The sequence below is a fragment of the Phaseolus vulgaris genome, chromosome 2, assembly GCF_051622355.1.
Source record: "Phaseolus vulgaris cultivar YP4 chromosome 2, ASM5162235v1, whole genome shotgun sequence".
NCBI classification, from domain to species: Eukaryota; Viridiplantae; Streptophyta; class Magnoliopsida; order Fabales; family Fabaceae; genus Phaseolus; species Phaseolus vulgaris.
Window position 1 is genome coordinate 16,581,530 of NC_143499.1, and position 26,513 is coordinate 16,608,042.

General features: G+C 43.5%; 1 pseudogene; it reads right to left on the minus strand.

The window, feature by feature from the left end:
* Positions 1-17,288: 17,288 nt before the first annotated feature.
* Positions 17,289-18,824, minus strand: LOC150029026 (uncharacterized; annotated as a pseudogene).
* Positions 18,825-26,513: the final 7,689 nt, after the last annotated feature.

Below are 26,513 nucleotides of genomic sequence, written 5' to 3' on the forward strand. Positions count from 1 at the left end.
TATTAAGTGTTGGCACCCATGTTTAACAGAGATCCTCTATTCACTGGTGATCTAAGTCACATATACTAAGATATCAAGTGGTAAGAAGCTGATGAATAAGTTCATACACACTGGGTCCTGTTGTAGACACTCGGTAATGGATGTTTGAACTTACTTGGTATTGATGTAAATCTAAGTCTTGAGTATTAGTCAGGTGTTAGTCTTTGTAGAGCCTACTTAACACGAGTCTTTCATAAGACGTTTGTTGAATATTGTTGGTCTATGGATCCATGTGCAAATCATATGATTGTTGATGATGGTATTTGAATGAAGTTGGGTTGTGGTGATTGACTATTTAGTATTTGATGAGCATAATTTTATTCACACTCAATAGCTTTAATCATAGATTATTGGATAATAATAATAAATAAATCCATTATTTTAATTAAGATTCGTATAATTGAGTTTATTTTGGCCTTAACTTTTCTTTTTTTTGTTAATTTTTGTGTTTTTAGAGTAAATAGTCTTAAGGAAGTGTATACCTTTGTGAATGAGCCAAATATGCAAAAGTCCAAGTTGCTTCTTTGAATTAAAACATAAGAAAATATTTGAGAGGATTTTATTCAAAGTAGGAGATATTTTCTAAACCTAAGTAGGAGTTGGATCTTCTCCACCATTTCTCCACTTCTCCACCAAAAGTGGTGCCTCCAATATGGAATGTGGAGGAGGTTTCATGGAGCATGCCTATTTAAGGAGAGAGAGGGAAACACATAGAAGACACCAATATCACTGAGTGCAAAATTGTTTCCTTTGTAAAATTGATTCCTATTTTTACTTTTCTGCATTTTTTTATCTTTGTATTTTTGCCCCCACATGGAAGGTTAAACCTTTTTGGTTGATTCCTTTGTAATTCCCCATCGATTTCTAATGATCTAATAAAAGAGAGTTTTGTTTTTCAATTCTCTGTAGTAATTGTTTTAATCTCCTAATCTCCTAGAAAACTAGATTTTGTGAAAGGTTGTACTTGAACACATGATTGAGATTTTTTCTTATCTTAAACTTTGGTCTCTTAGTTAGTTCGCACTGTTCTAATTAATTTTTTGGGCACATGATTCAAGAGAGATGAGATAAGAATTCCCAAGGAGTATACACATGGAATACAATGGGTACTGATTAAACTAGTAGACACATGCTTTATTGGTGAGCTTCAGTTGAATCAGATTGACGCATGTTCTATATGGTTTAGCTCAATTTGAGGATTGAGAAATGACTAATATTTAGAGAACTTGTGAAGAATTCAGTGATGGAAGAACTTGGGGATCAATCGCATTTTATTTGTTGTTTTAATCTCTTTTATATTTTCTGTTAAACAATCTCAATCCCATTTTATATTTATTATTATTGCTAATTTTTCTTGCTTGTAGATAGATTTTGAACACTAATTTACTAATTCCACTATTGGATTCGTTGGGAGATGACTTGGGGTCATCTAACCACAATTATACTATCATCTTATAGCATCTCTTTCATTTGAATGAGTTTTTCTTTAGAATTTGTGTGAAAGTTGGTGAAAGCTATTGAAGTAATGTGTCAAGGATGGCTCCATTGGAGCTATGGAGTTGCCATGAAGAGTGTGGAAAGTGATTGGTTCGGCCATATAACTTGGAGAGGTGGAAGAGGAGACCAAAGATGTCTATCCTATAGAGGTTTAGACAAGAAAGTACTTAGGCTTGCAATTTGGCAGCATAACACTCATATATTTGATCTACTAAAACATGAGTCAAACACCCCAAATTATAGGTTAGAAAGTTGGTCAAGCTAAAAGCAAATTGGTGGGAAATTCAAATGCAAAGATGTTTGAAAATAAGCACCTAAAATTAAGTCACAAGGTAAGCATGATCAAGTGTGCACCATGTGACGTAATTAGGTCTAATGACCAACCTAAGGTTAATGTGGGTCGTAATTAAGCCCAATTATACCCTATGTAGGTTTTAGAAGCCTAACCCTAACCCTAACCTTGATTTACTTAAAACAAAATAACAAGCAAAAATCCTATTATGCTTTTTAAGTAAGAAAATTTAAATCCTACTCGAGAATTTACACTGGGTTATGACATTTTTTAACATGTATAAGATAGTGTATCTGCCATCAGTAGCATAGTCCCAATCTTTTTGTCTCCTCCTTTCCATAGCTCTAGTGGTTGGTCTTGAGTTGAGGTCTCTGCCATCATCCCATCCCTCTTGAAGAGGATTTGTCCTCAAATCAAAAGTCTTTGCCTCATCATTTGTGCTACCTGCAAAAGGTTTTAGATCTATAACATTAAAAGTAGCATGTACTCCATATTCCTCAGGCACATTCAACTGATATAAATTATTATTGACTTTCTTGAGGACTTGGAAAGGACCATCTCCTCGGGGACTAAGCTTAGACTTCCTCTAATTAGGGAATCTATCTTTTTTTAAGGTGTAGTCAAACCCAGTCAACCTCTTTAGAAACTATCTCCCTCTTCCCCTTATTGTTATGTTTTATGTATTTCTCATTTTGTTTATGTATTTGATATTTAATCCTCTCATGTAATTTCTTAACGAATTCAACTTTTGTTACCCTTCCTTATGCACAAATTCATGTGGATTAGGCAAAGGTAACAAATCCAAATGAGTGTGAGGATTAAAATCATATACAACCTCAGATGGAGAAATATTAGTAGTCTTATGGACTACTATATTGTATGCAAACTCAATATGAGGAAGGTACTCATCCCAAGATTTGTGGTTTCCTTTCATGACGACCTAAGCATAGTTGATAGAGATTTATTTACTACCTCTGTTTGTCCATCCGTTTGAGGATAACAAGAGGTTGAAAAATTCAACTTAGTTCCTAGCCTTTCCCAAATGATAAATGGCTAACAAATTTTGGATCTCTATCTGAAACTATGGTTTTAGGTAGACCATGAAGTCTTACCACTTCTCTAAAGAAGAGTTTGGAGATGTTGTTAGCATCATCCACTTTATGGTAGGGTATGAAATGAGTCATCTTGCTAAACCTATCCACTACTACAAAGATGGAATCAAAACCTCTTTGTGTCCTAGGAAGCCCTAAAATGAAATCTGTATTGTCCTGGTAGTCAGAAGTGATGACGTGGCATCGAGCTATTATGTAGGTGAGTTGAGCAGGGCCCATGGCTGGCAGAAGGGAAGGAAGTCGGGGGGGCTCGTGTGGTCGCCAGTTATTAAGTTGGCGTGCCCCGATCTCTAGCAGACCCAAACCGGCGGTCACCGGGTTTGAGATGAAGTCGCCAGAGGCGGACCCGTGACCACGTGGTGGCCAGACATCGCCGAAACAAGGACATCGCCGAAAGATGAGGTCGGGAGACAGCTTACCTGAACATATACGGTGAAGCAAGTAAAATAGATCATGAAGGCGGCCGGCGAGACCACAGGGAAGGTGTGTACGAAGGCACCCGAACTCGCCACTCAGAAGAGATCACGCTCCAAGGTAGCTATGCACTGAGTTGTGTCATGCATAAGTAACTTAGCCAAAACCCTGAAGAGTAAGAAGTGGCGCCCAAGTCAAGGATGCTCCAGATGGTGACACGTATACAGCTGGATGCGAGCCACGTGTCCAGATGTGTAACTGTCAGGAGAGAGAAAGTGCACAGGTATATAAGAGATTCTAACGAACTTCTGAGGTACGCACGTTTAGATTGTTTCTTTACGCTTGCGAGTCTTGAGAACGCTGAGAGAGAATTTTTGCACGGTTCATCGCTCTTTGTGATCTGTCAAGTTTTCATGAGAAAGATGAGAAGCAACCGTTCAAGTCCAATTGCGCCCGTTGCTGCTGACGGCGCCATGACTATGGCGCAGATGGTGGAAATTATGCGTGCGTTGCAGGCGAATGTGGAAGCCTCGCGCATAGAGCAGGCAAAGATGCATGAGGACCTGGTCACCTCTCAGGCCAGGAATGAAGAGCTTAGCAGAGTGACTGAAGAATTGCGCCAAGCTCTTCAGGAGCAGCGAGGGCGCCCAGTCGCTGAAGAGGTTGCGCCGTCCACGCCGCCTCGCGTTTTCCCCATGCCTTTCGCTCAGGCGATTACAGACACGCCTATCCCTGCGAGTGTGGTACCTGTGAAGGCTGTTTTTACCGGCATGGAGGATCTTGAGGCACATCTCACCACGTTCCATACGCAGATGATGCTGTTAGGAGGATCAGATGTTGTGTATTGCAAGATGTTTGTGAGCACACTCCAGGGGACGGCACTGGAATGGTTTGTGAGCCTGCCTACAGGCCACATAACCAATTTCCAGCAGTTTTCGAAGATTTTCGTCGAGCAGTACATAGTGAACAAGGCGCCGCCCAGGGTGTCTCATGATCTGTTCGACATAAGGCAGTACCAGGGAGAGTCCCTCAGGGACTACTTGAATCGTTTTGAGGCGCAGATGGTCCGCTCGCCGGCCAAGGACGAGGAGATGCTGGTCTACGCATTCAAGAAGGGCGTGCTGCCGGGACCCTTCTGCGAGGCGTTGATCAAGGCTCACCCCGCCACGTTTGCTGAGATTAGGCGACTTGCGGTGGCCCACATCGCCGACGAAAGTGAGGTCGCCGAGAAGAGGGGAAGCGTGGCCCCCGCTAGGCCACGTGCCCAGACCAGAATCCAGCCACAGAGGGTGCTGGAGACAGCGGCGGCCAAGAGGGATCAGAGGACTCGCCATCCTTATGATCCAAGGAAGAACAAGGGCAGGGGCCCAGGGCGCCCTCAACCGGCACATCGGGAGTACAATCGCCCGCCGAAGCACAAGTTTGTCATGGGGTTGGCGGACCTGATCGCCATTCCCAATATATCAGCTAGGCTGAAGGCGCCCGAGAAGGTGGGCGACAAGGTGCTGGGACCAAAGCCAGACGCCTGGTGCGAGTTCCACCAGGGCTTTGGCCACACCGTGGACTCATGTTTGGCTTTAGGATACCAGCTCGACGACCTGGTCAAGAGCGGGTTCCTAAATGATTACTTGCTGGATAGAAGGACAGGGGGCGCGTCGAGCTCCCAGCCAGCAGGTGGTGAGGCTCAGCAGCACGAGATGCCTACCCATGGAGAGATCCACACCATTGCAGGAGGTTTCTCGGGTGGTGGATGCACCGCGTCACCGAGGAAGAAGTATGCGAGATCTGTGATGACGGTGGATATGTTTGAGGACCACTCACCAGACGTGGACATCACGTTCACAAGGGAAGATCTCAGGGACGTTGTGCCTCATGACAACGATCCAATAGTCATCTCGCTTGTTACGGCGGGAAGGAAGGTCCACAGAGTACTGGTGGACCAAGGAAGCTCGGCAAATGTAATGTTTTGGCCGACTTTCACACAATTGCAGTTGCCCCTTGACCAGCTGAGGCCCTATGGAGGGTGTTTGTATGGCTTCGCTGGCGATCAGGTGGAGGTCAGGGGGTATATAGAGTTGAGAACTACTTTCACGGATGAGGCGGGCTCGAGAACGGAGAAAATCAAGTACCTCGTCGTGAACGCTCCCTCAGCATATAACATTCTGTTGGAAGACCAACGCTCAACAAAATAGGAGCTGTGCCTTCGACCAGGCACATGAAGGTGAAGTTGCCATCGATGGAAGGGGTGGTGATCACCATCAAATCTGACCAGAAAGAAGCAAAGAAGTGCTATGAGAATAGCCTGAAGAACAAGAGGTCAGTGAGTTACATCACGACGACGACGCCTCCCGGTGTGAAGCCCAAGCTAACAGAGTGGCGGGTTGTTGATGCGGCGATGGAGGTGGCCGCCGGAGGAGACGTCGCCATGATGGATGCAGAGGTTGAGGGAGAGAACGCCGAGCGGGAAGAAGAGGCGAGAAACCGCCCAGAGGAAGCGAGGGAGCTGGGAATCGCCAGGGAAGCTAGACCCAAACCCGTCGAGGAATGGCTCGAAAGGGAGATCGGGGGAAAGGTCTTCAAGTTGGGAAGGTCCTTGGAGGCTGAGCTCCAAGACCAGATTGCCAAGGTGATAGAGCGGCATCTGGATGCTTTCGCATGGTCTGCTTCAGACATGCCGGGAATTGACCCCGACTTCTTGTGCCATCATCTAGCAATGGACAACCAAGTCAGGCCAGTGCGTCAGAGAAGAAGGAAATTCAACGAGGAGAGAAGGCAGGCGATCAGAGATGAAACCCAGAAGCTCCTCGCTGCAGGCCATATCAGGGAGGTCCAGTACCCTGAGTGGCTAGCTAATGTCGTGCTGGTGAAGAAGAGCAATGGGAAATGGCGCATGTGCGTCGATTTCACCGATCTGAACAAGGCTTGCCCAAAGGATTCGTATCCTTTGCCAAGCATAGACGCCCTGGTGGATAGTGCTGCAGGGTGTAAGTTGCTGAGTTTCCTGGATGCCTTCTCGGGGTATAACCAGATCAAGATGCATCCCATGGATGAAGAGAAGACTGCCTTCATGACCGAGAGATCGTGCTACTGCTACAAGGTGATGCCATTTGGGCTGAAGAACGCGGGGGCCACGTACCAGAGGTTGATGGATCGAGTACTTGCACCAATGCTGGGAAGGAATGTGCAAGCGTACGTAGACGACATGGTCGTGACCTCGCCGGAGAAGAGCAAGCATGTTGCGGACTTGGAGGAGTTGTTCACCACGATTGCCAAGTTCAGGTTAAAGCTGAATCCCGAGAAGTGTATCTTTGGCGTGGAGGCGGGAAAGATCTTGGGATTTCTCTTGACTGAAAGAGGAATAGAAGCCAATCCTGATAAGTGCGCTGCCATCTTGGCGATGAGGAGCCCGGCTACCATGAAGGAAGTGCAGCAGCTTACAGGTCCGATGGCCACCCTGTCTCGTTTCGTGTCAGCCAGCGGAGAGAAGGGCCATCCGTATTTTCAGTGTTTAAGGCGGAACAACAAGTTTGCCTGGACGAAGGAGTGTGAAGAGGCCTTCGTCAAGCTTAAAGAGTACTTGGCGAACCCGCCGGTTTTGTGCAAACCGCTGGTGGGGACCCCTCTCAGGTTGTATTTTGCTGTGACTGAGAGGGCGGTGAGTGCGGTGCTCGCCCAAGACCAAGATCAGGCCCAAAAGCCTATTTATTTTGTCAGCAAGGTGCTGCAGGGCCCGGAAGTAAGATATCAGGCCTTGGAGAAAGCTGCACTGACAGTGGTTTTTTCGGCGAGAAGGTTACGCCACTATTTCCACAGTTTTACAATACTGGTGATGACCGACTTGCCCATCCAGAAGGTTCTGAAGAAGCCCGATGTAGCTGGGAGGATGGTGAAGTGGGCAGTGGAGCTATCGGAGTTTGATATCAAGTATGAGCCCCGAGGCCCGATCAAGGGGCAGACTTTCGCAGACTTCGTGGTCGAGTTTTCGTCAGAAGCAACACGAGTTGAGGGGGATGATTTTCGTTGGGTGCTTTCGGTGGACGGGTCGTTGAACCAGCAGGGTAGCGGTGCTGGAGTCATCTTGGAAGGGCACAACGGCGTGCTAATTGAGCAATCCCTGAGGTTTGCCTTCAAGGCCAGCAACAATCAAGAAGAATATGAGGCGCTGATCGTCGGTATCTTGCTGGCCAAGGAGATGGGAGCTAGGGTGTTAATGGCTAAGAGTGACTCGCTATTGGTCACGGGACAAGTAACAGGCGAGTTCCAGGCCAAGGATCCACAAATGGCGGCTTACCTGGAGTATGTGCGGGAGTTGAAGAGTTCCTTTGTCTCCTTCGAAGTGATCCATGTGCCCAGAGAGCAGAATGCCCGAGCTGACTTGCTAGCTAAGCTCGCCAGTTCAGGCAAGGGGGGTAGGCAGAGGACGGTGATCCAAGAAACTCTGAAGACGCCTAGGGCATTTGTGGCAGATCACCTGGTTCTTCAGATAAGCAAGTCGACGGAGAAAGCGGCGAGGAGTCACAGGTCTTTAACTCAGGAGACCTTAAGATCGCCGAGAATAAGAGTGTGTCGGGAGGGGAAGGTAAACGTGGCGCAGGTCTGCACTACCCATGAGCCAGACGCCTGGGTAACACAGTACAAGCGATGCCTGGCGGATGGCCTTCTCCCGCTGGATCCGACGGAGGCCAGGAAGATAAAGAAGAACTCCAGCAAGTTCACGATGATTGATGGTGAGTTGTATAGGTTTGGGTTCACACACCCACTCCTGGAATGTGTGCACGGAGAGAAATGTACAAGAATCATGGCCGAGCTCCATGAGGGGATTTGCGGAAGTCACGTCGGGGGTCGAGCTTTGGCCGCAAGAACACTCCGTGCAGGTTACTACTGGCCAACAATGAGGGAGGACTGCAAGAAGTACGCACAGTGTTGCAAGCAATGCCAACAGCACGCCGATTGGCATAAAGCGCCTCCCGAGGAGTTGAAGTCGATTTACAGCCCTTGGCCGTTTCATACGTGGGGGATCGACATTCTGGGACCTTTCCCATTGGTGATCAGGCAGATGAAGTACTTGGTGGTGGCAATCGAATATTTCACCAAGTGGATTGAAGCGGAACCAGTGGCCCAGATCACCGCACACAAGATCGAGAGCTTTGTGTGGAAGAACATCGTGTGCCGGTTTGGTGTGCCCAAGCGTCTGGTGTTAGATAACGGGACTCAGTTCGCAAGTCACCTGTTGAAGAAGCTGTGCGAAGGGGTGGGAATTCAACAAGTATTTGCATCCGTCGAGCACCCTCAGACGAATGGCCAAGTAGAGTCAGCCAATCGAGTGTTGCTGAGAGGCTTGAAGAGAAGGCTAGAAAAAACCAAGGGATCGTGGGCTGAGGAGGTACCCCGTATAATTTGGGCGTACCACACCACCGAGTAGTCAGGAACCCATGAGACCCCGTTTAGCCTGGTCTATGGATGCAACGCAATGATTCCAGTGGAAATCCAAGAGAGCTCGCCGAGATTCTAGAGCTTTGTAGCAGAAGACTCGAATGAGGAAAGAAGGCTGAATCTGAATTTGCTAGATGAGGTCAGGGAGGAGGCGAGAGTGAAGGCTGAGGCAGTAAAAAGAAGGATTGAACGAAGGTATAACTCGAAGGTGATGCCAAGGCAGTTTAAAGAAGGCGACCTGGTGATGAGGAAGGCCCACCAGTACGAGATGGAGAACAAGTTGTCGCCTAAGTGGACGGGACCGTTCAGGATAACCGAGGCGCTAGGGAACGGCGCCTACCGCTTAGAGACGTTGGAAGGAGGGGCGATTCCTCGCACTTGGAACGCCACGCACCTCAAGTTATATTACAGTTAAAAGCGTTGTAAGTAAAAACAAACACGAAGAGTTTGCAAGCTTTCTGTTAAAACAGTTTGAAGGGGGCACTCTTTTTTCCCTAAGGAGGGTTTTTAATGAGGTCACCCAATAAAGAAGAGTTTTTGAAGTTTAAAGTTGTTTTAGATTGCATGCTTGTCGTTATTGCGAAAGTTTTGAAGAAAAAACCTTGTCACTCGAACGTGATTTAAGGCAAGTTTTGAAGTTATGTTGCATGCTTTCTAAAAAGTTTCTAAGTCCCCATCGTTTTTCGGCGATTGGCGGCATCAGTTAAAGTTAAAAGTCCTCATCGTCTTTCGGCGATCGGAGGCACCGGCAATGTTTAAAAGACCTCAACGCCCTCGCGCGTCCTGAGGCGAGAAAGAGATAAAGACCTCCTCGCCGTCGAGCGAGTGCAGGCGAGTTAGAGTAAAAAGTCCTCAGTGCTTCCAGAGGAGAGAAGATGTAGCCTCTGGGGCAATGTAGAGGCACCAGCAAGAAGTCCTCAGTGCTTCCAGGGGAGAGAAGATGTAGCCTCTGGGGCAATGTAGAGGCACCGGTGAAAAGTCCTCAGTGTTTCCAAGGGAGAGAAGATGTAGCCCCTGGGGCAATGTAGAGGCACGAGTTAAAGACCTTCTCGCCGATGAGCGAGTTCAGGCGAGTTAAAGACCTTCTCGCCGTCGAGCGAGTTCAGGCAAGATAAAATTCTTCTCGTCTTGAACGAGTTCAGGTACGGTGTGGAGGGTGGAAGAAGTTTGAAGGATAGCTAAGCTAGGTTCGAAGAGAACACTTAGCTATCCGACTTACTGTTCTGAACATCAGGGAAGGTAGAGAAGGATCCGAAAGGCACCTCTACCCCCAGATGAGGGAACAATGGCCCAGTTTTAAAGGCAAGAGGAAGCTGGGATCGCCAAGACTCTTTGGCGATCAGAAGGAATTCAAGCGATGGCAAGAGTTAAGGCCCGTTTTGATAGGGCGGATCAGGTGAGCTGTGTCCTAAATTATTTGGGTTGAAACTCGTTGTTTGGAAAGTGGTTTCGCGCTAAGGTTCATTGCCTTAAAGTTCACAAGTTGTTAAAATGCTATCGTTCGAAAGTTGATGGCTCGAAACAGTTAGTAAACAGTCGCGCTCGCAGAGTTGCTAAGTCGATTTCGTTTAAGCGTTTTTGTGCAAGAAGAGATAAAGCTAACAGGGAGATTATATAAAGGGGCAGAAAGCTTTATAGCAAAGAGGTATCAGTTCAAAATTACATATACCAAAAAGGGGAAAAATTATTACAAAGTAAGTTTTGCAAGAGAGGAACAGATGAATAAGTGATGGAGGGAAGCAGCTAGTCTTCAGAAGGAACGATCTTCCCATCCACCACTTCGTTGTTTAGCGACACCATGGAGAGGTCCAGAGCAGGGTAGTGGCAGGCAAATTGCTCCAGGGCGGCGTCAAATCCAGCAGCAAGGATTTGGGCGGAGCTCAGCTCGAGCTCTTCAGTTTGCTTCTTGAGCCCCTCGGTCTGCTGCTCTAGCTCATTAGCTCGTTTCTTGAGTTCTTCAGTTGTTTCACGAGCTTGAAGGAGGTCTTCAGCAACCTTCTTGGATTCCGCCTGCGCCTGGGCCAGCTCTGCGGCGATCTTTTCATTCTCCTTTCTGGCCTCAGCGAGCTTAGCCATGGTGTCGTCCCTCTCTTTTTCAACTTGTCCCAAGAGGACCTCCCGATCTACTGACCTCTTCTCAAGGCTTTCAACCTTGGCAGCATCTGCTTTGATCGACGCTTCCAAGTCAGCCACCTTGAGACGGTAGGGGACCAGTTTGCTCTCCAGCTCAATTTTCTCTTGAGCTAGGAGGTGCACCTTATGGCGCAGATCGGTGGCCTCCTTACGCGTCGCCCTCAGTTCAGTGCTCATGGCGTCCTCCACGCGCGAATGGTCGATCTCTGCCAGCATAAGGTTGCAGGACAACTTCTCCGCCTCGATCCTTATTAGGCGATTCTCCTCTTGGAGCACGGAGATGTCGTCCTGAAGTTTCTTGCTAGAACTCTCCACAGCTTTTGATATGATGGAGAGAAGGTCTTCTGCCATCATTCTGAGTTTGGTTGTGAAGGGTTCCCACATCCCTTTAACCGCAAGGGGAAGGTTGGGAACCACTGTTGGTGGAGGCGCTGAAGGAGCCTGGTGCTGGTTCTCACCACCGCCCTCTTGGATTGGTTGTTGAATTGGAGCTTCTTGGCGCGGTGGTGACGTGGGGGACTCAGTGATGATAATGGGCGAGTTGTGAGCACCTTCATCCCCACCTGGCGCGGCTTCGGCGTTTGAAGCAGTTGAAGGAGGACCCTCTCCAGCGGATATGAATGGCGTGGAGGCGCTCGGAGGATTCTCCATAAAGTTGGGCTCAGTAGCCTCAACCACAGGAAATGCAGCCGCCAAGGGTACTGCTTGAACTGGCGGTGTGGGAGCTGGGGGAGAAGGCGGTGTTGGAGTTGGAGCTGGCGGAGAAGGCGGTGTTGGTGTTGCAAGAGGAGGTGGGGCAGGTGGTGAAGAAGGTGCCACCCTTCTCCTTTTTGTGATGAGGCCATCCTCAGTTGCCTCATCGTCTTCTTCTTCATCCTCATGGACCACCTGAGGAGCTTTCCTCTTTGGCTTCCTTAGGATGAGTTTCTTGCATTGTTGGGCGGGTAAGGCTTCCGAAGGAGCTGGGCCTTTAGGGGGCGATCTGCCCTGGGCAGCGGCGATCTCCACCACTGAGTTGGGCACAGTCTGGGAGCCCGACGCCAACCCATGAGCTCGGGCGAGCGCCCTCAATTCGGCTAGTTTTCCTTTACCCAGCATGAGATCTGCATAATGCAAAGGTATACAGGTCAGCTCAAAGACAAAGATAAACACATGAGTAAGTATGCAAACGAGACAAACAAGTGGTGCAGGAAATAAAGACCAAGTCTTGCGCGCAACAGACAAGACGCCCAGCAACAAATAACAGAGGTGCAGCACAGGACAATAACTTAGATATTGAGGTAAGCACTAACCTATGCGAGCCTCGAGTTGGCCCTCGTAGAACTCAAAGGAGATGATCGCAGAAGTGAGGAGGTGATGTTAGCGGACGCCACGCTCTTCCAGAAGAGGCACAGGTCCTTGTCCAAAGCGCCCATGTTGTCAGGGCTTCTTGGCTTCCTAAAGCTTCCCTTGGAGTCTTTATTTCCCTTGTTTACCCAGTACAAGGGAAAGCCGTCGAGCAGCGAAGCGTCCTGGTCATTTTGGCGGACTTGGACAAATTTACCTTTCCAATCCTTGTAAGATTGCTGGAAGATAGAGAGGATCGACCTCCCAGCAATTCCGTTCAGGCTCACCCAAAGGCGATCTCCAGGGTTCTTGGCCTCGAACAGGAAGAGGAACACGTCTACCGAGGCCGGTAGTCCCAAATGCGCGCATATAATCTGAAACGCCCGCACGAATGCCCAGCTGTTGGGATGGAGCTGGGCGGCGGCGATGTCGAGCTCGGTTAGTAGCTTCCGTTCGAAACGGGTAAAGGGGAACCTAAGTTTCACCTTCTTGAAAAGGGTGGTGTACACAAAGCAGAACAACTCGCCGTTGTTCCCTTTGTCGTCTGCGCAGACTGGCACGTCGGGGGGGCAAGGTAGCACCGTCAGCTTGTCATCATGCTCCTTGTGGAATGAGAGGTTGGGCTCGTCCCCTTTCTTCAATCGAAGCACCGCCAGGGGAGAGTTTACTGAAGAGGTCTCCTTCAGCAAAGTCGAGGTGGCCCATGGGTATAGCTTCTTGTAGTCTGGAGAGGCAATGGGGGCACCTCCGGCGATGGGTGGAGTTGCCTGAGCAAGGTTGGGGTGAGAGGTTGCAGGCCTCTCAGCCTGGGAAGAAGAAGCTCCAGGTGCTCGCGATGGGTTGGGCACTTGGGATGAAGGGTTTCGTGACGAAGGAGGAGGATTCGCGGTGATCTTTGAACGAGCCATCGCGGAAACTGCAAAGGAAAAAGAAAGGAAAAGGTGAGCGAAGGTTGCAGAGGCTGACTCGATTGTGAAAGAAGGACGAAAAACGAACTAACGAAAGTTCGTTGTGATGGAGACGAAGCCCTAAGTTACGAGAAGGGAGAAGCAGAAGAAACAAACCACAACGTATGCACCAGGCAGTTAATGGATGATGCGAATCGGTTAAAATGCAGCAAATATCAACAGAGGGAATAAAAGAGGTACCTTTCGATGATCAAGCAAACGTTGAAGGGAGTTGGGGATTGAGAGAGTTGAAGAACGTCGTGGGTTTGCAGAAGAAAACTCAGAGCGTTCGAGAAAGCAAAGAGATGATGGAACAGTAGAAATGAAATGGGTTTAAGGGTTTTTCAAACGATTTTTGGAAGCGTAAACGACAACTAAAGATAACCGTTGATGAAGCCACGTGTCGAGCGATTGGAAGAGTGTTTGGTGGAGCGTCAGGAAAGCAGAAAGTACGAACGCTTGGGATTCTGCACCAGCGCCACGTAGATCGGTAGTGACGTGACTCCTTTAGTCTTTTCGCTGGACAAGTCTTCGCTTAAGACTGGGGGGCTTGTGTACTGTCCTGGTAGTCGGAAGTGATGACGTGGCATCGAGCTATTATGTAGGTGTGTTGAGCAGGGCCCATGGCTGGCAGAAGGGAAGGAAGTCGGGGGGCTCGTGTGGTCGCCAGTTATTAAGTTGGCGTGCCCCGATCTCTAGCAGACCCAAACCGGCGGTCACCGGGTTTGAGATGAAGTCGCCAGAGGCGGACCCGTGACCACGTGGTGGCCAGACATCGCCGAAACAAGGACATCGCCGAAAGATGAGGTCGGGAGACAGCTTACCTGAACATATACGGTGAAGCAAGTAAAATAGATCATGAAGGCGGCCGGCGAGACCACAGGGAAGGTGTGTACGAAGGCACCCGAACTCGCCACTCAGAAGAGATCACGCTCCAAGGTAGCTATGCACTGAGTTGTGTCATGCATAAGTAACTTAGCCAAAACCCTGAAGAGTAAGAAGTGGCACCCAAGTCAAGGATGCTCCAGATGGTGACACGTATACAGCTGGATGCGAGCCACGTGTCCAGATGTGTAACTGTCAGGAGAGAGAAAGTGCACAGGTATATAAGAGATTCTAACGAACTTCTGAGGTACGCACGTTTAGATTGTTTCTTTACGCTTGCGAGTCTTGAGAACGCTGAGAGAGAATTTTTGCACGGTTCCTTAGAGTTCTTGAGTTTTCTCTTAGTATTTGGTAGTTCAGTCGCTGACTTGGGCGTCGGAGCGTGATCGGCCGCAGCGGCGCCGTTCTGTCTTTTGCAGGTTCTTGAGGTGAATCGCGGTGAAGGACGGAGGCTAATATGGTGCAGAAGTCGATCCAGGTTTGACGAGGCAAGGTTCTTGCGTCCCGGTCAACAGGCAGGATCAAAATCCATGCTAATGTCTTCCCATGGAGCACAAGAAAGAGGTAAAGGAGTATAAATTCCATGAGGCATTGTCTTAGATTTAGATTTTAAACATGAGATACATCTATGACAATGTCTTTGAATTTCTTTTCTCATATGGGTCCAAAAGAATTTTCCTTTTAAAAGCTCAAAAAATTTATCAACTCCAAAATGACCCATGAGACCTCCTTCACGTGACTATTTGACAAGGAGTTTTCTATGTGTTCCATATACAAAGTTTTCCTTCTTTAAACAAATACCCCTAAAAAACATAAAATCATCCTTGTGCTCTATGTTTGAAACTAGAAAAGGTGGATGCAAAATCCTGATCATTTTCATAAAGCTCAAGTATGTTTTCAAATCCAAGAATCTGGGCTCCAAGTTTAGAAAATAGGACATGTCTCTGAGATAGAGTGATATGATTCCAAATAAAACTAACAGTAGAATTGGGAATTTAGGGTTACGGAATGGAATCAATTAAAAATAGTAATAATGAAAATCAGGATAAAGGGAGACGCCACAAACAAAGTTCGATAAGCCTAAGGTTGATCGACACAAGAATTGGTGAATTCTTGATAAGATCGCAAGATGTAGGAAAGAACCCTAGCAAAGATATTGTACCAACCAGTCCTCGGACGTCGTTGACTGCTAGTAATGGTGGGCCACGTAAGTTGGGTCCCACAAGTGGCATGGGCCAGTGCCTCGCAAATGGCACCTGCTAGGGTGCCGATGAGTTGTCAGACGTCGATCACCAGGATGTGCTGATGTGTCCTCGGCAATAGAGTGAGGGCGATGTGACATCGGACATCGGTGACTCAAACAGCAGAGCTGGGCCATGAGAGGTGGATCCCGGAAAACACTCCAGTTATCAGTAGGGGGAAGCCTAGATCACGAGGGGTCCGTGCATGTGGTGTGAATAACGCATTTTGGCACGACACAAATAAAGAACCACTGGAAACGTTAAGGCCCATTAGGGTTGCGTTCCAGGGGTAGGCTGCATGCATGGCACATGAACAGCTTGGGCACCCCTGGGACGGATGGCCCCAGAGATTAGGTGCACAAGTTAGTACCCCGGTGGTCATTCCGTCAGAGGTTGCACTCCAGTAAGGGAGCCTTACGCGCTAGATTGCCCTAAGATTGGGCGATAGCGGCTCTAAGGCATACCCTCATAAACCCTAAATGCGAGTAGCGGAAACAGCGGAAACCCTAGACTATATAAAAGGTAGTAATAAACCTTATAAGGTACACAAGTTTGACGCAGCTTTTAGACTCAATTGTTGAGAGAGAATTGAAAGACACATTTTTGTTTCTTTGCCCCAGTATTGACTTGAGCGTCAGAGTGCAAACGGCCTCTAGGGTGCCCCTTTGTCTTTGCAAGTTCAGGGTGTTTGATCTAGAGAAAGCACGAACGAAGGCAGAGAGAATTGGGCGTGTGATCGTCGTTAGAAATACGAAGGCAATCGAGTCAACTAGCAGGAATAGATATATTATCTCTAATAAATTGTCAAAACATCCCATCCTCATTCTGAATTCCAAAAGTGTATAAATACAAATTTAGTTATATGTCTTGTCTCGTTTGTAAGTAAATAAAATAAATATACAATCCTTATATTTCAAGAAAGGATCATTTGTCCTAGTAGTTAAGTTGATACTTTCTAACTAGTCCTAGGTTCAAATTCTAACTCCAAGCAAAATAACATTATTATTTCCTTCTAATAGTCCAAGCATGTTGTGCATGTAATCAGCTTAGTCTTTTTAAACTGTGGGCCATTCAACAATTGGGCCTCCAAAAGATTATCCGTCATTGGGCTTGGCTGTCTGCACCATTCCCTCCCTCTTGAGAAAGACTTGAAGTTAAGTCCAAAGCTTCATCCATCTGCAGTAAAAGGAAATAAATCAGACATGTTAAAAGTGCTACTCACATTGTACTTACTTGGAAGATCAATCTTGTAGGCATTATCATTAATTTTTTGTAACACTTGGAAAGGTCCACCCCCTCTAGATTGGAGCTTGGATTTTATTTGCTCAGGGAACCTTTCTTTTTCTTTCCTCATATGTACCCAAACCCAATCTCCAAGATCAAAGATTACTTTCTTTCTTCCTTTGTTAGCTTGTTTAGAATAACCTTCAACTTTTTTTTTTCAATTTGTGGTTTAACCTTTTCATGTAGCTTTCTCACATAGTTAGCCTTAGCCTTTGCATCTTTATACTTTAAAACATAAATTTTAGGAATAGGTAACAAGTCTAATGGAGTTAAAGTATTTAATCCATACACAATTTCAAATGGAGAACAACTTATTGTGCTATGAACAACCTTATTATAAAGCAAACTCAATATGAGGTAAACATAATTTCAAAGCTTTCAATTTTTTTCAAAATAGTTCTAAGTAAGGTACCCGAAGTTATATTCACTACCTCTGTTTGCCCATCTGTTTGGGGATGACAAGTAGTCAAAAACAAAAGTTTGGTACCTAACTTGCCCCATAATGTCCTCCAAAAGTGACTTTGTATCCCTATCACTTACAATACTTTTTGGTAGTCCATGAAGTCTTACTACGTCCCTAAAAAACAATTCAGCTACATGGAAAGCATCATCAATTTTTAAAAGGAATAAAATGAGCAATTTTGGAAAAATTGTCAACTACCACAAAAATAGAATGTTTTCCTCCTTAAGTCCCAATTTGATGGTAACCACCTCTTAAGTCAAATTTTGAAAATATACAAGCACTATACAATTCATCCAATAAATCATCTAACTTGGGAATAGGGTGTCTATACTTCATGGTAATGTTATTTAGTGCTCTACAATCTATGTACATCCTCCAAGAATCATCCTTTTTAGCCACCAAAATGACTGGAACAACATTTGGGCTCATGCTCTCTTGTACCCATCCGTTGTTCACCAATTCTTTAACTTGAGTTTGGATCTTCTTTGTCTCTTGAGGGTTGCTTTTATAAGCTGGCCTATAAGGCAAATATTCTCCTTAAAGAAGGTCAATATGGTGTTCAATTCCCCTTAGAGGTGGGAGTCCTCTAGGAATTTCATTTGGAAACACATTCTTGAAATCCTACAAGAAAGAATCAACATTAGGAAGAAAATTAATTTGGTTAGAATGGTCAACAATCAAAGTGTTATTTTTGTAATAAGGTAAATAAAGAGGTTTGCTAGCAAGTAGCAACTTCTTCACTTCATTCACTTTCAGTAATCCACTCATTTTTATCTCATGTGTTTCTCTTTTTTTAGGTGTTTCACTCTCGCTTTGTTTAGGTGTTTCACTCATCTCTCTTTTCTCTTGGACTCTCTTTTCCCTCAATTTCATTTGATCCTCACACACCTCTCTAGGAGATAAGTGTTTGAGAATGATCTTCTTGTTATTCTACATGAAAGAGATTTTATTGGTGAAACCATCATGAATAGCTTTGTATCAAATTGTCATGGCCTTCCTAACAAGATGTGAGTTTCCTCTATTGTAACCACATCACCCAAGACATTGTCATTATATTGTCCTATGGATAGGTTCACCTCCACTTTCTTGCTCACTGTCATCTCTCCATCTTCACTAAGTCATTGAAGCTTGTTTGGCCTTGGGTGGGGTTTTGTCTCCAAATTCAATTTGGTAACTAGTCTTGAGCTAGCTACATTGGTGCAACTTCCTCCATCAACTATGAGTGAACATATTTTCCCTTGAATGGAACATCTAGTATGGAAAATATTTTCCCTTTGGGTTTGTTCCAAAGCTTGCATTTTGCTTCCCATAAGCCTCCGAATCATTAACAAATCACCCTTCAATGCATCCACCTATACCTCTTCCTTCTCTTCTTCACTTGAAGGTTCATTATCTATTTGTTGATAACATAACCATATTCTTTTTTGTTGGAAATTCTGAAGCATAATGTCCTCTTCCCAATCATTTGAAACATTTTACCTCACTTGTCTTTCTTTTAGTTGGTGAATTATTATATCTATTAGGTGACTTTCCACTTGAAGATGTGGCTGAACTTGAGTGAACTCCTTTATCCTTCATAATCTTATCCTTCCAATTGGAATTATTATTATTGTTATAACTCCTCATCATGAATCCCTTCCTCTTGAGTTGATGTTCTACTTGGTTAGCCTTGTGCAACAAATCCTCCATGTCAACATACTCTTGCAGCTCCACAATATCCCTAATATCATGGTTCAATCCATTCAAAAACCTAGCCATGGTTGCTTCATTTTCTTCATTCATTCTAGCTCTAATCATGGTCACCTCCATCTCTTTAAAGTACTCTTCCACACTTCTATTTCCTTGAGTCATGCTTTGATGTTTGAGTTGCAACTCCCTATGGTAGCTTGCTGGAATATATCTCTTTCTCATAATCCTTTTCATTTTATTCCAAGTTTCCAACTTGGGTTCCTTATATCTAATTCTCTCCCTTAGGTATTTATTCCACCAAGTTAAGGCATAATCTGAAAATTCAGTTGCTACCAACTTCATCTTTTGCTCCTCATTATACTAATTGCAAGCAAACACATGTTCTACTTTAATCTCCCACCCCTAGTAAGATTCAAGATCATTCTTCCCTTTGAATATGGGAATATTTAATCTTATCCCATCAAATCTCAGTTCTTTTTGTTCTCCCTTATTGTTTTCTCTCCTCCTCCTATCTCCCCCTCTATTTTCATGATTTTCTTGTTGTGTCCGCTCCATTTGATCCAACCTTTCAATGGAGTCCATCACTTTGTTGTTTCATTAGTCTCTTCAATTGTATTAAGGCTTGCATTTGTATTTGTGAAAGTCCACTATTTGGCGTTTCCCCTGCCATGCTCAAAAGTAAACAGATTAAAAATAAAAATAAGTTTAGGCCTCACACCACTTTCTCACATGTTTACACTCAACACTCGTGTTTCACACAATAAGGCTTTTTTTTAATGATCACGCTACCTTTTACCACTCGTTCTCTAACTAAATGTTCTTACAAGAATCAAACAATCAATAATCATTTTCAATGGTAGCAATCACAAGCTTAAAATAAAATTTTGATATTTTAACATTGATGAAAGAAAAAATAGTGAAGAGCAAAAATAGTGAAGAACAATTTTGCTACCAACAAAAAGAGCAAGACAATTACAATATATAGAAAAGAAGAAAAAATTATGTAGACAAGACACTTGAAACTTAGGACTTCTAACAAACAAAAAGTATGCACTGGATAATTTTTATTTCTTTTTCTCTGTTTTCCTCTTCTTCTTTTCTCTATCTTCCTCTTTTTTTTTCTATTTTCCTCTTCTTCTTTTTTTTCCCTTTGTTTTCCTCTTATTCTATTTTTTTCTATTTTCCTCTTTTCTTTTTTCTTTTTCTATTTCCCTCTTTTTTTCTATTTTCCTCTTTTTCTTCTTCTTTTTATGTTTTCCTCTTCTTTGTGTGAACTGTACGTGAACAGTAATGAGTCGTGTGTGAACAATGATGTCGAAAAAAAACAAGATACACAATTGTATTATCACTCAAACCTTTGCTCTGAATACCAAATGATATGATTCCAAATAGAACTAACAATAGAATTGGGAATTTAGGATTACGGAAAGGAATCAATTAAAAATAGTAATAATGAAAACCTGGATAGAGGGAGGCCCCACAAACAAAGTTTGATAAGCCTAAGGATGATCGCCACAAGAATTGGTGAATTCTTGATAAGATCGCAAGATGCAGGTAAGAATCCTAGCAAAGATATATTATCTCTAATAAATTTTTGTTCTCGCCTGTTGACTTTCTCGCCAATTGACTTGAGTGGAAAGCTCCGCTTCTAACCTGTCTCCTCTAGATTTTGTTCTGCATCTTCTCGTTGCACTGGAACGTGGCTCTGTTGGGAACAAAGGGAGCTCTACCTATTAATCACACTCCGATGATCAAGTCAGTGAGAGCTTCCTAAAATAAGACAAGTATTTGGTTTCAGTCTAGTATTCAGAAACAGCGTACCTTTACCTGGGGTCTCAAGCCCCTTTTATAGCTTACTCGTTTAACAACTTTCACTCACGTAAATATAATCTCTACTGAAAGCATAAAATAATAACAGAAAAATCACCTGCTAACAGGCACCACTTATCTTCAGGTGTTAAGAGCAGGAAACCATCCTGTTTAACATGTGCACCATTATTCTCGGGTGCTCCTCTTTTATTCTCAATAACTATTAATTAATATGTAAATAACATGTATTAATTAATATATAACTAACTTGCATATTATCACAAGATATAAAATATCTCTTTATCTTCATAATAATATGATGACAGATTTAAATAATAATAATTATATCTTTCATCTTTAGAATAATATGATAACAGATAAAATATCTCTTTATCTTTTCTTAACTGCCTTTTATGGGCTGACCAACATCTGTGTCGAGCTCACGACCCACCGCTTGGGCCAAACACTGAGCTGACCTCCCCCAAGTACCTAGACCGAGGTCCCGAGCATTCTTGTCCAGTACACAAGCCCCCCGGGCTTGAGCTGAGCTTGATTAGGCGAAGAAGCTTACGAGAATCTAATTTCAACTGAAAACATATAACAGAAAAATATTTTGCCTACGAGCACCTTTACTGATGGAGGAGGGCCAAGCACACCTACCCAAAGAAGCCAAGGCACAAGCCAAGGAGAGCGTCTAGACCAAGACCAAGACCAAGGTGAGCGTCTAGGACGTGAAAGCAAGCGTCTAGGACGTGAAGGTGAGCGTCTAGACCGTGAAGGAGGGCGGCTATCCATGGAGCTAGACCGTCTAAGACCCCTTACAAGATCAATGGCCAAACATATTCAAACACAAGCAAATGAGGCCACGGATGGAAGAGAGAAGGCTTTGTATATGTTTGCATAAAGGCCCATTGGGGGTACTTAGTAGATAGGATAGTGTAGGAAGCACTTTTGATAGAAACCTTCTAGAATCTAGGGTAGAATGGCCGGTCATGGCACCTTAGATTTAGATTTAATTTTTGGTTTTATTTTCTTTTAGAAAGGTGGCTTAACATTTACGTCCACCAAGCCTATAAATAGGGAGGCTATTTCATTGTATTGGACAAGTTTATTTGAGTATTGTTATGCTGCCCATTTTGTGCACTAGCTATACTTCTCCTAGAAATCTAGGCTATAAACTTCACTTCCTTCACCTTTCTTCATAGAGCTGGCCGAACCTCTCTAAATTCATACTCATCATGCACCTTCAAAGCCATCACAACTCCTAGGAGGGCTTTGTTTCACTCACCCTTTGCTTCCGCATCCATTTTACTACTTTGATTCAAGAAGAACACATGAAATGCCATCATTTACTCACGGTGCTAACAACATAAGAGAATCTCGTGCACCTTTATTCACGAGTGCTCACTACTTAACTTCAACTAGCTCAAATATAATAACTACCTCTTAAGCATAAAATAATAAAGATAACAAGAATCCATCTTAAGCAAAATCTAAGCATGAAAAACCGTGGAGTCCTCAACTAACAAAGAACTAACCTTTTGATGAACTAATACACTCATAGCTACGACAAGCCTATGCTCACTCCTGACTTGCATAGGTGTATCTCACAAACTTGGCCTGGGGCCATATATCTTGATCTCGCCATATATAGCTCGACTTACCCTGCACCGAAACAAACTTAACCATGACCTCTGCTTACAAAGCGCCTATTGTAAGAATTAGTGGCCTTAATAAAAGGGGGAGGGGAATTTTTTAAGTAAAATTTTCGCAAATACTGGCTAAGAATGAAGATTGATGTTGATTTACAAATCAAAGAATCAGATCAGCCAAGAAAACAAATTTGTTAAAACTGTTATTAGAAAAACAACCGGTTGAAAATACGATTTAACCGATTGTTTATGGCGACAGAGATGAAATCACAAGTCAAACAGATTTTAAATGAGTGAGAGAGAGAGAAAAAAAAATCACACAAACAATTATACTGGTTCACTCCTTACTAGAGTTGCATCCAGTCCCCAGAAAACCACTGGGTATTAATTAGGTAACCAGATTGATTCAGTTGTGAATTGATTAGGAGTGGATCTAGCAAATTCTAAACTACCTAGAACAAAACCCTAAACATAACAACAAGATTTTCAAGCTGTCTTCATGGATTTTGAGGCATCAATGCTTTATTTTCAACACCTATAACTCGTTCTTACGCCGAGTTAGGTCGTCTTACCTTGCCTCAAATTAAACTGCAGAGCACTCGTAGTCAGGTAATCATACTGACATCGAGCTAGGTCGTCTTACCTGATAATTGATAATTAATTTACACACAGGGTGCCTACTCGGATAATCTTATCGAGACAGGTCGTCTTACTTGTTAATAGATAACCAATTTACACACAAGGTTCCTACTCGAATAATCTTAGTGAGACAGGTCGTCTTACTTGACAATAGATAATCAATTTACACACAGGGCGACTACTTGGATAATCTTATCGAGACAGATCGTCTTTATTGATCTTAAAGCTTTGATGTCTCCAAATCCATGAAGATTGCTTGAAGACAAGGTTGTTACTTGTAGGCATGGGTTCTAGGTCGATTAGAATTTGTCAATCCACTCTTAACTTAATCCAAAACTGACTCAATCAAGTTCTTTCAAAAGAAAAGTATTTTTCAAAGTAGTGAAAAACAACATGTTGATTTATTGTTTCATTCGGTTGTTTTACACTTAGTGGTTTTGAAAAGGATTTGAAAAAACTGAAATTGGTTGACCTCACAGTCAAGGCCAATTAAATCGGTTGAATCGAGCTTTCAATCAATTGTTTTTTAAAAATCTTAACAGAATTGGTTAAGTCTGGTAAATCTGCTTTCCATGATTCTAAACTGTTTTGGCCCTTGATTAAAAGTCTAAACAACTATTTTTTAGGCTATATAACCGGTGTTTACATCTCTGAAAATAAGAGAGATCAGATTACCAAAAAGATTAAAAATTTTCAAGATTGCAAGATTGCTTAAGGCTTTGCTTTGGTTTAGAGTGGAATAGGGAACTGTTGTAATCCTTTTGTATCAGGTGTGATCTTTCATGTTCTTACTTATAATTCATTTCATATTTGTTAAACTTGTAAGGTACTGGTGTCTACAGTCAGAGGGTGTTCTGACTTGTAGTGTTTGTGTATCAAAGAGGGTGAGTGTTCTTGAAGGGTTCAAGATCACCTCTTTGGTGTTTGTGTGTTGTAATATGTGGTTAATTACTTAGTGGAATACCCAGGGGTTTCTGGGGACTGGATGTAGCTCTTGGTGTAAGTGAACCAGTATAAACATTGTGTGTGAATCTCTCTATCCCTCACTCCTTAAAACTGTTTGAACTGTGTTAAATTGTTGATAAAAACAATCGGTTGATTCGCAAAAACAACCGATTGATTTTCTGGAATCAATTTAAAATAGTTTTGTTTTTTGGCTGATCTGATTGTTTCTTATGTGATTCTTCATTAATCTTCATTCTTGTTGAATATTTTCAAAAATATTTTATTAAACAATTCACCCTCCCTCTTGTTTAAAGTCTTTAATTCTAACAATTGACATCAAGAGCTAGGTGCTTCAAAGTCATTCAAGTTTTGATTCAAAAATTTCTTTTACATGGCTTATAAACTACCATTTGGGGAGGGTGCTTCTATTAATAGACCACCTTTATTTTGTGGTGTAAACTATCAACTCTAGAAGATTAAAATGATTTTTTTTTTTGAATCTATTGATAGAAAAATCTAGGATGCTATCACAAATGGTCATTTTATTCCTATGCTTGAAAAAGATAAAGTTTTCTCTGAAAAACCTTGGTCCCAATGAACTAAGAGTGAAAGTAAAAAGGTTCAACTTGATTGTATTGCCAAAAATATTATTACATATGCTCTTGGTTCTAATGAGCTTTTCAAAGTTTCAAAGTGTGTTTCAGCAAAGGATATGTGGGATACTCTTGAAAGCACTCATGAAGACTCAAGTGGAATTGCTTGGCAAGACAATGACATGTCTTCTTTTGGCTCATCTTCAGAAGTTACAAAAGCCAATATGTGACTGATGGCAAAGGAAGAATCTACATCAAGCAGTGTAAGTTCAAACTCTTCCATTAATGATGAAAATTACTATCAACTTCTTGAGGCCTTTAAAATAACATGGGATTAACCTAGATCGTGTGCTTGAGATAGAGGAAGAGACTTTCGGGGGCTAAATTTCAGTATGCACTAGAATGAATGTTGGTCAAGCAAAACCTAGAGTATGTTCCATCACTTCAAATTATCAACAACTATGAGCTAAATTTTGAGAAATGTGATGATTGAAGAAATCTTCAAGCAGCCAGAAATCTGATACAGATAAATGAATAAGATCTTTAGGTTTCTCTATGGATAAACATGATTCTTTGAGAGTTACATCATTCATTGGTGTAGGGAGAGCAATCATATCTAAGAAGTTGACTCAAAGTTCATAGGTATTCGTCAGATTCGTAAAAGAATAAAATTTGTTGCATACAAACTAGTTATGTCTCCTCGTCTTCTGAGGTGAAGTAATTAAAGTTTAAATTTTTAAATAAAGCAATCCCTAAATAAAAATGTGTTATTTTGTAAATTCAATTATTTGGAGTACACCACAATGTAAAGTCACTCATCTAATTATGAATTTTTGTATGACGAAAATTATTATTTTAACAATTATATATAGAATATCTTCTTATTAGTTTAAGCCATAAGAATTTTCACTATATATAGAATAGCTTCTTAATGGCTTTGTTAGTATCAATATTTAAGTTTAATATTACAGAAACAAAAGAAACTCAAATAAAATATCAATAAATAATTAAATAGTATTCATACACTACAAAAAAGTATTTAATTTTAATGAGATTTCTAAACTGAGGTTCTAATTACCTCACGTGCTTCTTTAGATGAATAGATTGATAATTACTTTTGTACCGTCCCGTATCAGGGCGTTGACCAAGTCAAGGTCAAAGTCAACGACTGGAGAGTCAAAGTCAACTCAAGGTGTCGCCCAGGTGTAGAGACGCCAAGAGGAAGCGTCGCCAAGGCAGGACAAGGCGTCGCCAAGGCAAGGCGTCGCCCAACCAGGGCGTCGCCAGATCAAACAGTGTAAAAGCAAGGCAACCACGGTGTGGTTCCCCGATACCCATGGGTAGGAAATACCATGGAGGGAGCGACGCCGTGGGAAGCCTCAGGACCCGATATCTCGGGAAAGTGATAAAGAGAAGGAAAAGGTGGCTTCAAGGCCATAGTGATAGTACCAGTGAAGGGCAGCCTGACTCGTGAAGTACCCTTGCCACCCTAGAGACGCCTTCGGGACAGATACGACCCAAGAGGAAGGTCACGCCCAGGATAACCGGGTGCAGGGTGCGAGAGGAAGGCAGATACGCTCTCAGAGTAAGTGGCTAGATACTTGGGGGCGTGAGTTGGCACCCAAAAAGCCACCCCTAGCGCAGTAGCACTCCCAGGCAGGAGGACCCACACGTAGAAACGTCCCCAGATGGGCAGAAACGCCCCCAGATGGGGTCATGGCGTCGTGAGGCCCTCCACGTGTATGACAGTAATGCCGGAATAGAAACACCCTCTAGTCAGGTGCCAGGTAATTAAAGATATTCAATACAGTTTCCCTTTCTAGCATTCAGGTACTATTAGGGCTCCCGAGCGTTTCAACGTCTTAAATGCGCTACGTTTCGTAATTAAGCGCTTTAATGAGTGCGTTACGTTTGAGATTAAAAGCGCTTTAAGGCGCTTTAAATGCTGAGGCAGTTTAAATAGCGCTGAGAATGTCGGAAAGAGGGTTGGATCCTTTGGCAAACTTACGAGAAACTCTTTGGTTGCTTGCCCGTGCTTTAAGGTTACGTACAAGTGACTGGAGAATATTTTTGCCTAAAGGAGACAATACACACACCGATACACAGTTCTTTCACCACCT